The sequence below is a fragment of the Chinchilla lanigera genome, unplaced genomic scaffold (assembly GCF_000276665.1).
Source record: "Chinchilla lanigera isolate Chin_1 unplaced genomic scaffold, ChiLan1.0 scaffold00022, whole genome shotgun sequence".
Lineage (NCBI taxonomy): Eukaryota > Metazoa > Chordata > Mammalia > Rodentia > Chinchillidae > Chinchilla > Chinchilla lanigera.
Genome location: NW_004955423.1, coordinates 1615716 through 1628641, shown reverse-complemented (window position 1 = coordinate 1628641; position 12926 = coordinate 1615716).

Below are 12926 nucleotides of genomic sequence, written 5' to 3'. Positions count from 1 at the left end.
AAAAGTCTTCTGTGGAAAGGTACATTGGAACAAAAAATACAATGGCTCTAATTTTCCACTGACAGCACTACTAAATATTACAAATCTTTTGCATCCAAAATTTTATAAAATGCTGTTCCAAATGTGGAATACAAGATATTTATCATGAAATAGGGCAAATACTTTATGTATCTGGTTTCAATATGGAATGTGGTGCTTTAAGAAGTCATTAGAATGTGAAGGCAAATTCTAATTCATTGTCATGTCCCTAGTACCTAGCATAGCACCTGGCATATAAAGGACAATCTGAAACATGTATTGAAAGAATGAAAGAATAAATGAATAAATGAGTTTGCCAGGAGAATAAACAGTATAAAAATAAAATAGGTTTTAAAGATTTTATTTATTTATTTATTTTGAGATGGAATCCTGCCAGTTTAGACTCACTTTGAACTCATTGTGCAGTGCAATCTGGCCTTGAACTCAAGGGACCCTCCTGCCCCAGCCTCCTGAGTGCTGGGATTTCAGGCGTGCAGCACTGTAGTGGATTAACAACAGGTGATCAACTTGTGACACTCAGCTAAACTGGGTAAGCATGGTGCAGGGTGTGGGAGGCCCACCTGAAGACTGTTGCCAGCAGCATAAGAGGCAAAACTGGAGAAGAAGTTGAGGCTGTTGGGAGCTGGGAGAAGCTGTAAGGGGCTGTTGGCTCTCTTGAAGGGGCTCGTCATGCTGGCTTTCCTGATGAACTGTTGTTCTCATTGTCCGAGGAGCTCGGGACCTTGTTGTTGCTGAGAATGGCCTCCGTTCACTTTGGGGGAGCTCCGGTCCTCACTTTGAGCGTCGCTTCCTGACTCCAGAGGGGAAGATGTTGCACTGCTCAGTGTACTGGAGAAGCTTGTTGGTTGGCTTTCCTGATGGGAACTCGGCCATCCTCATCATCGGAGGAGCTCGGGACCTCACTGTTGCTGAGGATGGCTGTGGTACTTTTCAGGGGTGCTCTGGTTCTTACTTTGAGTGTCACGTCCTGGCTCCAGTGCAGATCCCTCAGCCTACTAGTGCAGATCCTTCATCCCGCTAGCATAGAATTTCTAGCTTCCACCACTGACCTCTGGACCTTCCCAGCCCAGATCCATGAAACAGGCCTGCGTGAGACATTATCCTGGGCTCAAGGCCTCCAGCTGGACTCATGGGAGGCATTGTTATGGGCTCTAGGTCTTCAGCTGGACTCATGCAAGACATTATCATGGGATCCAGGCACTCAGCTGGATTCTTTGGTCTTTAGTGTGTGGACAGATTTCCTGCACTCTCTTGTGTATGATTCTTTGGGTGACTATTACAAATAATATAAAATATGTGTCCTGTATTATTGCTTCTCCTTGCAGTAATCTGAAGCTCTGACAAGCACCATGCCTGGCCTCAAAGATGTTTTAAACTTGAAACTAACATTTAAAATGTGAAACAGAATCATGAATGTTAATCTTTCTTTCTTTTGTTTGTTTGGTTTTTAAAATGGGATCTTGGTATATTTCCCAGGCTGGCCTTAAACAATCAATCCTCCTGCCTTAGCCTTCTGAGTAGCTGGCATTATAAGCACAGGACACCATGCCTGGTTTGTCCATTCTTTTTATTGGGGCATTCTCTGGAAAATGCTGGGATTTCTTGGAATAGTTTTCTAAGAAATTTCAGCCTATAATAATTTGGTACTTGAATATTGTCTGACTTGAAGCATAACAATAGAAATCAAATTTCCCTAATCAAAATATTGCACCAGAGGACTTGTATTGAGAATTCACAATGACTAAGGCAAGTGCATCAGAAACAAATAGCACATGAAACCTGCCACGTTGAAGTTACTGAAAGGATGACCTTATTATGGAACGTTATCATCTTTAGAAGGATATGAACCTATCCTGAGACGGAATACTTTCTGCGTCTGGCAATAGTTTCAGGGTGTTTGTGAGGAATGTCAGTGTCACACTAGTAAAACAGCACCTCACAGTGTGGTCTCCCTAGTCTTTTAACTTTGTATATCAAGACCTGCCAGTTTCTCTCCAGAAAAAAAATTGCATAGACACAGAAGGCAGTGAGAGATGACCTGGTAGCACTGTTAGAACACTGGTTTGGGTGATTTGTAGTATTTTCTTCCTTAGGACCACTCTAAGCACTTTTTTAATTCTCTTTCACAAAGGAATAGCCATCCAAAGCCAGGAAACATCCAGTTCTCTCAGATGACAGCCAAGATCTTAGAGGACCCAGATGTTTCCTTGTTGATTGCTTCCAGGAAAATCCAGGGAGAGCCAACCAAGTCAGAAAATGTAGTAAGGGTTCCAGACGTCTTGTGGGGCAGGTTCCTCGGCTTTTCTTGAGTATTTTCTGTTCCTTTTTGCATGTAGTGATTAGAGCTTTAGATGAAACCACTGAAGATAGAGACTCTACATTCTGCCATGTGCTAGCTGTGTGACCTTAAAATCTCTATGCCTCAGTTTTATTTTCAGTAATGGCTTAGTTAATCTGTGTGCGGATTAAATGAATTTATAAATTATAAGGCACCTAGCAGAATGCATAGCACAGAGTAAGCACTGAACACAAATGGATGTCTAAAATGCCATAGTAAGTCCACATATAATTATTATGGTTATTGAAGAAATTCATGATGAGTCAGCATTTTAATAATAGCTTCTCCCTGAGTGTGATGGTGTGTGCTTATAATCCCAGACCTCAAGAGGCTGAGGCAGGAGGATCGCTCTGAGTTTGGGGCCAGCCTGGGCTATAAAGTGAGTTCAACCCCAGACTGAATTGCATAGTAAAGCCCTGTCTCAAAAAAACAAAAATAAAGTAAAGTAAAATAAAATAAAATAAAATAAATAAAATCTTCCCACAGGAACCAAGAGACATGGGAGTGGGAGGGAAGGGAGGGAAAGAAGAGAAAAAAAGAATTTGTACAGATATCAGCTCCATACAGTGAATGTAATCATTATGTGCTGCAAACATGTACTAATTAAAAAAAAAAAAAAAGCAGGGCTGGGCATGGTGGTGCATGCGTGTAATCCCAGCACTCAGGAGGCTGAGGCAGGAGGATCGTTGCCAATTCGAGACCAGCCTGGGCTACAAAGTGAGTTCAAAGCCAGCCTGAACTGTATAGCAAGAGCCTGTCTCAAAAAGACAAAAAAAAAAAGCTAAAACTATTCTTCCCAAAAGCTTTAGGTAGAAGCTCATTTTCTTGTGAAGGGGAATGAACTTTTCCACATAAATTAATGTTCCTTTTTAAGTATTTATTTTCTTTTTTTCTCCCCCCCACCCCAGTACCAGGAATTGAACTCATGACCTTGCACTTGCCAGGCAGGTGGTGTGCTGCTGAGCTAAATCCCCAGTCCCAAGTATTTATTTTCTGATTAGACTTTGTTTTAATGAATATCTCAAGAGTCCATGACAGATTTTTGGTCATTAAAAAGTTCTAGCCAGGCATAGTGGCACATGCTTGCAGTCCCAGCTACTTGGATGGCTGAGGCAGGAGAAACAGCACAAATTTATGACCATCTGGGCAACATAGCAGGATTGTTTCCAGAAAAAAAAAGATAAAGCACTGATTATGAAAAACTAATACTTTAAAACTGCCACATATTTTTAAAAAGTTATGAAACGTTCTTTCCTTTTGAAATTTTATGATACATTGTAATCATTAATCAGCCTTCTAGTATTAAACTTAAATAGCCAATTGAAACAAATAGTTCCAAGACCATTCTTCACCACTGATTAAGACTGGGTTGGCAGTTGGGCATGGTGGTGCCCACCTGCAATACCTGTACTTGGGAGGCTGAGGCAGGAGAATCACTGCAAGTTCAAGTCCACCCTAGGTTACATAGTGAGTTCAAGGCCAGCCTGAACTACATAGAAAGACTCTAAGAAAAAAAAAAAAAAAAGATAAGGACAGAGACAACAGGGATAATATTCATTTAACCTTCTGATCTGTCTGGGAAGTCTTGGTAACCTTGCCAGCTTCAGGAACTTCCTTATCCGCAGCTTTTATGTTTGTCTTACGTCATGAATAGCAAGGTGATCCAGAGGAGGTGTCTCAGGTACTTTCCCGTTGCTGGGATGAAACACTCAGCACTCACAGTTTGAAGGAGGAAATATTTATTTTCACAGGCTTCCTTCTTGTTCCCCTTTCTATTCCATCCGGGCCACAAGCTTCTTGGTTGGAGCCACCCACACCCAGGGTAGGTCTTCTGTCTTCAGTAAATCCATCATCCACACCCAGAACTGTGCTAAACCAATCAGTGGACTGATCCAGTACTACATACTCATGATCTGGTCATTCCTCAAAGCTCTACTTATGAGCACATGAGGCTCTAGGGGGGATATCTAGATATGAATCATATTAGAAGGGTACTCAGGGAAGCCTGAATTTAAGGCCATTTCTCTCCCCCCCCCCGTTCCCCCCTCCCTCCTCCTCCTCTCCCCATCTCTTCTTCCTCTCCCTTTCTCTTCTCTCTCTCTCTCCTGGAGAATGAACTCAGGGCCTTCACAGTAAGCTAAACTTCTAGCCTTTAAATTTTTTATTTTTATTTTGCGACAGGGTCTTGCTAAGTCACTAAGTTGCTCAAAGTGGACTGGAACTTGTGACCCTCTGCCTCAACCTTCCAGAGTGCTGAGCTCACAGGTGTGCACTATGTCTGCCAAGGCATTTCCATCTTTATGGATGATTGCATCCTTGAACCAAAGCACGTTGGCACTTGGCTCCAGCTTGTTGTCACCGTTCCAACCAGAAATTGCCACAAATGTTACTGTGCCAGGATTACAGCCATTTTTCTTAATGTTAGTGGTGATTTCCTTAATAATTCCCTTGCATCTCTCCCAGCTGAAGGTGGCTCAGTGGAATCCATTGTGGTCACACCAAAAATTAGTTGTTTCACTCCCAGTGTGTAAATCAGAAGTACATACTCACGGGTCTGCTATTCTTGGAAAGATTAGCTTCACATTCATCAATAATGATAGTAACAATCAGGGGAGCACAATCAGTCTGAGATATGCTAGTAATTATGTATTTTTTAAAATAAAGTCTCTGTGTCCTGGCGCATTGGTGATAGTCACATATTTGCTGATGGCGAATTTCCGCAGGAACATGTTAATAGCGATATCAACTCATTCACAAAGAACTACTTCCTTCTCAAATTTTTCAGTGGTTGCTTTGGCTGATTCCACCGCATCTGTAGATCAGACGGGTTGTAGTGGCAGACTTCTTCAAATCTACAATGATGTGGAGGTATCTTTTCTTTCCCATTTTGACTTTGATTTAGTGATGGTTTTCATGACATCTATGTTCTGGCAGCAAACTCTGTGAAAAGTTATTAATTTTCCTATTAAACAAAACTTGATCCGTTAGGTACCAAGTCTTATAAAACTGTTGGCCATTGTTACATTAATATTTTGCATGTCTGTGTGTATGAGTATCCCAAGAGGAACTGAACTAAAGGCCTCACACATGCTCTACAACTGAGCAACAGCTCCATGATTAAAAACAGATCTTATTGAACTGTATCACCCATGCCCATCTTATTAAGCAGATCACAGTGAAAATAATCTAATAATTTCTTGATGCTATAGGATCATACATTACAAAATCACACATCTGACATCTTGGGAGTACACTGAGCACAGCTTGCTAATACCAGAGAGTGGACGAGAACTAGTCCTGAACACACCCACTGGAATAATGTGAATGTGCTGACATACCAGCACGTGTGTCAGAATATTTCAGGATATCAGGCTATGGTTCATGAAGCAGTTGCCAGTGGGTGGCACAAGGGGAATAGGGGACAAAGTCAGGCTTACACAGAAGCAAGTATTCAGAGAAAAATGCTACCCTGGAATTCAGCAGGTTGGAGATGGTAACTGGATGCCTGTTTAAAACTTGTCAGGGTCTGTAACCACCACCTGTGTGCAAGGCAGGCTCAGGATCTGGAGATCAACTGTGATATGCAGGCAACTGGAAGTGAAATTTTGGAGCAGAGACCAACACAAAGTTGTAGTTATAGGGACAGGGACTCGTGGAGAGAGCTGGAGGCTAGAATCTCATCTAGGTAAAACCAGTACCAAAGATGACTTGACCTTGTGTCATGGACTGTGAGGGCTAATATTGACTAAAAGTCTTTCTCAGATAGGAAAAGGTTGGACAATTTGCCCAGGGGCAGGCTGTCAAGGTGCACAACCAGGATTCTACCACAGGATGCCTAACTATATATTTCTGCTTCCTTGCTCTAGTTAGTTTAAAATAAAACAAATGTTATACTATTCTGGAAAATATAGAAATGAATATATCTAAATTTCTGATACCAAGGAAAATTCCAACTGTGTAATTCTAGTATGATACAATTTGTAACTTTTTTTGTTTTGTTTTGGTTTGGGTTTTTGAGACAGAGTCAAAGTTCAGATTGGCCTTGAACTCACTAGTTAGCCCAGGGTGGCCTCGAACTTGTAGTGATCCTCCTTCTTCAGCCTCCCGACTGCTGGGACTGCAAGTGTGTGCCACCATGCCTGGCTGATTTGTAACTTTTGAAGGGACAGGGATGAATTACATATTTATAAAACGTGTTGTCAGTATGAAACTGCTTGCTATATGTGTACCTTAAAATTAACTGTCATAAATTCCTACTACCTAAAATTGAGCTTTTCAGAAGAAGCCAGTGTATTCCTATGAAAATAATACAATTCAATTAGATTATAAATTAAACACTGGTCTCAAATTATTATTAGTGTTTGTGAATGTTAAATTATTTTACCCACTTCAAAAAAATCTAAATTCAGGAAAAAAAAAAAATCTAAGCTCAGGGATGGGACTGGTTATAACTTCCTGGTAGCATACTTGTCTAGCTTGGGTACAGCCCTGCATTCAATCCCCAGCACTGCAATTAATAATAATGAGCACTTAAAATCCAAATTTATATATTCAAAACTTGATAGTAAGCACAAGACATTTAGTTCAAAGGCAATACATTTTCATGATATGAAAACTGAAATGCTAATAAGAATCAATGACCTACCAGGGTTCTTAATTTAAACTCTTTTTGATGACTATAATTTTATTACCTGTATTACCTACAAAAAAAGCTTTCTATGTGAATTTACATTTTTTCTTTTGTATTTTCTAATATTGCTTTCCTGAGATTCACCTCTAAAGAAGGCTAAACTGTATTTTCTCTTTCCAAAAAAGCATTTCCTCCTAATTGCTCCCTGTTAAGCTCTAAATATATATATATATATATATCAGTCCTGGGATTTTGAACAATGGTGATGCTTTGCAAAGACAAGTAATACAGATGAAAGAAAAAAAATGGAAATAAAGTATTGGTTAGGCAGTGGGCCAGGATGGAAAAACAGGAATGAAGAAGTACAGATGAGGGCTGGGGATGTGACTTAGTAGTACAGCACTTACCTAGTATGCATGAGGCCTGGGCTCAATTCCCAGCAGGAAAGGAAGAAAGGAGAGGAGGGAGAGAGGAGGAGGAAGGAAAGAAGGAAGGAAGGATGGAAGGAAGGGATGGATGGAAAGGAGGAAGGGAGGAAGGGAGGGAGGTAGGGAGGAAAGAAGGGAGGGAGGGAGGGAGAGAGGAGAAGGAGAAACAGAAAGAGAAAAGAAAAAAAGGAAGAGAAAGAGAAAGAACACTAGAACCAAGGACAAGAAAAATCACTGATCCAGAAGCCAAAGACAGGCAGAATTCAGAGTGTGTTCGAAATTATGCATGCAGATGGCAACCAAAGAAACCCGAAATCTCAAAGGAGTGCTCTAGGAGATCAGGCGTGCCAAAAGCCAGGCGAATGATTAGGAACCCAGTGAGAAAAAGGGTGGTCAGAGCTAAGAGCACAGACTCGGCAGGGTTTGGGCAGCAAAGGTCAAACATCCAAGGAAGAAGTCTACTAGGAGCATTGATTCTCAGGTCGAAGGATATCCAGTTTAACCCTGGCAGAAGTAGCAACAGACACCTAGCTTTCTCCCCCAGAGAAGTGGAGCTGGGTGGACCAGGCAGCCTGGCTTTTTCCTACTGTTAACAAATAATCTCACTCCACAAGCAGACAGTTACCCAGTGTACTTCATTTTTGGGCACTCAGATGCTCTCCTCCTAGGTAAGATCTTAATCGGTATCCACAGATGCTGTGCTGATTCAATTTGGCAAGAGACTTAGAGTGTCCGGGGACAAGCTGAGGACTGAAAATAGATTCTGCTCATTGACTGAAGGAAATTGAAAGGCTTTCTTCTTTTTTCTCCTTCTCCTTCTCCTTCTCCTTCTCCTTCTCCTTCTCTTTCTCCTTCTCCTTCTCCTCCTCCTCCTCCCCCTCCTCCTCTTCCTCCTCCTCCTCCTCTTCCCCTCCCAGCTCTTCCCCTCCTCCTTCCCCTCCCTGTCTTTCCTTCCTTTTCTTCTTCTTCTTTTTTAGCACTTACTTCTTAATTCCACACCAAATTAGAACTTGTCATGTCTAGGACATTCTATTCCATCCCAGTTCCTATTGTGGGTCTGATTTTGTTCCAAAGGTGGCTTTCATATTAAAACAGAAGTATTGACAGCTGGTACAATGTTCTATTTTCCCTCTTTGCAGACTTTAACAAAGTTCTACAGATATACATATCGGGTGACATTTCCCTTCTCTTTATGAAGTACAGATCTCAAAGAACCTATCTCCTATCAAGGCCATCTGGGGAAACAGATCTTATCTCTCTAGGTAGAAGAATGTATGGTTCATTTTCTTCTTTGAAGCTGGGAACCTTTTAATTTTAGCCATCAAGGAATCTACAATTATTTGGTAGGTAAGTTGCTTTCTGTCCCTGACTTACGTGACTGAGTTAGTAGCAGAAATCATGTTAACCCATCTTTTTTTTTTTTTTTAAAGTGGTTCTAGCCAATACAGCTAAAACAGGTAGAAGGAAAAGATTTCCTTCCTCCACCACAATAATATTGTCTATAACCATAACATTGGAAAAGTTAGTTTTCTTTTTTTAATCTTAAAAATTAAAAAAACTAACAAAACAACAATGAAGACAAAATCAAAACAACACAAAAACAACAAAAATGATACATGACCTCAAAACAAAATGGTAGGAATTAACAATGGTTGCTACATTACATACTGTTGTCTTCAGCAAAGTTGCTCAGTCCACCAGACATAAGAATGTAAGATTGATCAAACAATCAAAGACAATAACAAGTAATAATAATAAAAAAACAACATTGGAAATGATGCAGAGCTTCACCATACAAGATGGGAGAAGTTCAGCAATGGTGCATATTGTGGTTTTAAGGTTAGTTTTCTGAGGGGGATCTGTTCCTCTTTTAATGTATGGGCACTGTGAATCTTGTAAGAGTTTTGTTTTTCCCTGTCCAGTGGGAAACTGAATTCTTAGGTGATGAGATTCTGTTACCTGGGGTCATGAATGAGCATCGGTGGATCTAGTCTCTCATCACCACCACTCCCATGCCTACAGTCAGGACAGGATCTGACAGGCATTTCGGGGCCACACTCAGTCTTCTTGAGATCCCTCTCATGAGGGCTATTTCTATGGATTTATATAAGGCTACCTAAATTTGAATCCCAGCTCTATAATTTCCTGGCTGTATCACCTTGGGTAAGTTACCTAATTTCTCTGATCTTTACTATTCTGGCCTCTAAAATAGTAGACAACAACAACAACAAAACAGAAAACAAAACAAAACTGCATTTACATCCCAAGTTTGTTGTATGGATTAAAGAAAATAATATACAGTATCTGAAAGTGTCTTACAGGCTGTGGATTTAGCTCAGTGGTAGGGCGCTTGCTTAGCATGCACAAGGCCCTGGGTTTAATCCTCAGCACAGCAAAGGAAAAGGAAAAAAAATGCATCTCACATATCATAAGTACTCTGTGGATGCTACCTAGCCAAACTGGCCCCCCAAAATCCATCCCTGAACTCCTATATACACAGTAAGAAGAACACAATCAACTCAAAGTTTCCTAGTAGACAGGGAAAAACAAAACTCTTATAAGATTCACGGTGCCCATATAATAAAAGATGACTCCCCCACACAAAAAACTACTCTTTCCAGTGTTATGGCTATACACATATTATTGTAGTGGAGGAAAAAAATCTTTTCCTTCTACCTATTTTAGCTTTATTGGCTAGAACCACTGTAAAAAAAAAAAGGGTTAATAAGAGAAAAACATACCTATTTATTTAATACAAGTTTCACATAACATGAGTCTTCATAAGGAAATGAGGATCTGAAGGTGCCGTTAAATCGGAGGGGTTTTGTGCTAAGTTTGATGAAGTGTAGAAGAAATGTGCTAAGACAAGCAGAAGTACGAACTAAGAGTAATAAACTGAGCAATGAGGCCTGTTTGCCTGGATTCCTTTTGGTATCTCGGTGTCTGTGGAGATAAGGAGTTCCTTCCTGGGATGGAGAGAGTGCAAAGCTCACGTAATGGTCTCATCACCTGTTTCAGGAGAAGGCCAGAAAAATCTGTCCTACATAGGCTGTTTCTCAGATTTCTTCAGTTTAAAATACTTTTCTGTCATATCTTAGAGTAGTATGTCCTGAACCCCCATTATTTTCAACAATAAACGTACACTATGCACAATAGTGAATGTATGACCTTCCTTAAAACATTCCTTTGTGTAGATTCAAAGCAAAAGGCTAAATGGAAATCAGAAAAAAGGCTATGGGTGAGAAAGGCATTGAGACCATGTGGTCCAAAAAATACCTTCAAGTATCTGTCTCCAAACCTGACAAAATTTGCGATGACTAGAGAATAGATCCATTCCCATCAGGCAGTTCTTGTTCTACTGAATTAGCTTTTTTTGTGTGTCTTTTTGAGACAAGGTCTCCCTATGTAGTTCAGGATGGCCATGAGCTCACTTTGTAATTCAGGCTGTCCTCGAATTCCCAACGATCCTCCTGAATGCTGAGATTACAGGCATGCGCTACCATGCCCAGCTCTGAACATGCTTTTTACAACTAAACTTTTGCTGATAATTCAATACTAAGTAATTCAAGATGATATTTTCTGAGAAGTACTTGAAATGAGGAAGTTCTATGGTCTAATTAAGCACAATTAACCCAGACTTGATACCCTTCATGAAAGAAAAGTGCCTAAACAAATGCATATTTAAATAGCTACCAAAATTTTCCAGGGGGTGGGCTGGGAAAAGCAAGGTCAAGATTTTCCTTGGATTATATTTTTGGGTTTACTCCAACATACACACAATGGGCACAGAGCATAAATTCTCAGCAGGAAAGATTTTAATTGTGAGAAATAATAAACATTTGGGAAATATTCAGATTGCACAGGAAGCTTTCCTGTCCCCATATTTCCTAGTCTTTCTACCTGTGAGTAACCACCAAGGGTGATTTCTTGGGTCTTCTTCCAGACCTTTGTCTACGTACATATTTAAGGAACTTCCCTGGCAAGGAGGCCTGATATCACTAATACTGTTTTTTTGTTTTGTTTTGTTTTGTTTTCCCTGGTACCAGGAATTGAACTCACAACCTTGCGCTTGCCAGGCAGGCGCTATGCCGCTGAGCTAAATCCTCAGCCCCGATCCCTAATACTGGTAAGTGACGGTTCTCTTTTTTTCATGGGGAACGGATGAGGTGAGCCAGCTGTAACTATAGTCTGTTAGTCTTAGGCAGAGTACACCAAGATCTCTATGGTGTTTCCAAGGAGCTAGGACTCTTATCTGCAATAAAGGAGAATTTCTGAAGCTTCATAAATATCCTACTTTAAGTTTCTTAGTATAGGAAGCAAGGTTTGCTTTTTATGTTTTTACAAAAGACTGGGGAGTCTTTTGTTTGTCCTCCCTGGTTCCAAAATGAAGTAAGCCAAGGCTGGTCATCTCCATGGGGTCACAGTTTATACCCCTAGGAAACTAATAGGCACCAGGAAAGCGTCTTGCTTAGGAACATTTGCCTGTTCTGTTTGGCAGTTGAGAAGTACAGGATATCCCTCTGTTGTTATCACCAATTGCCTCTCAAGCACAACCCGCTGTGGGGCCTGACACCCCCGAGGTCATTGAGCAGTTCACTTATAGGCGGAGGGGCAAGGGTAGTGTGGTTGTTACCAAGCCATTGGTTGCCTGGTTGAACTACAAACCAATTTGTCTTTCACTTCAGAGAGATTATTGTAAGATGAGTCTACCACTGCACTCCTAAAAACTTCACCAAAGCGGTTCCCTGAATCTTCCTGGAGTTCATTTTGCAATTCCATCCACATCTACGTGACCAATATGATGTGAGCTGCTCATCTAAACAGAGAGCTCCCTGAGGCACACCACCATCAGTGTGGGGAGCCTGGAGCATCCCAACGTCACTGGGAAGTGGCATGCACAGAGTCAGGTTTAATGAGCTTTTGAGAGTGCTGTGGATGTAGCTCAGAGTTAGAGCATTTGCCTAACATGTGCAAGGTCCTGGTTTAATCCCTAGGAATGGAAAAGAAGAAGGACTAGGAGGGAGAAGAGAAGAAGGGAAAGCTTCTGAAGATCTAAGTAGGTCCATGAGCAGGTGGTGCTCACTTTCAGTATGCTTACTCCTTTCACCTTCAATCCATAGCTGTGGAAATTTTTCTATGACTAGGTGACAAAAGAAGAAATTTAAGCCAAGGTTACAGATGACTCCACAATATGACATGATCAGTAAAAATGAACTGTAACAGTCATCTAATTTAGTGGTCTCCTGAAATACAGTGAAGATGGAAAGTTTCCAACTGAACATAACTTTGATTAGTACATCTCATGGTACATTTGAAAAAAAAAGGTGGGCTTGAGCTGCAGATCATACAATTTCAAGGGCAAGAGCTAAGCGTATAGTTGTTTTTTTGTCTGTTTTTGTTTTTTTTTTTCCAGTACTGGGAATCGAACTCACGACCCCGTGCTTGCCAGGCAGGCGCTGTGCCGCTGAGCTAAATCCCCAGCCCTTAAGTG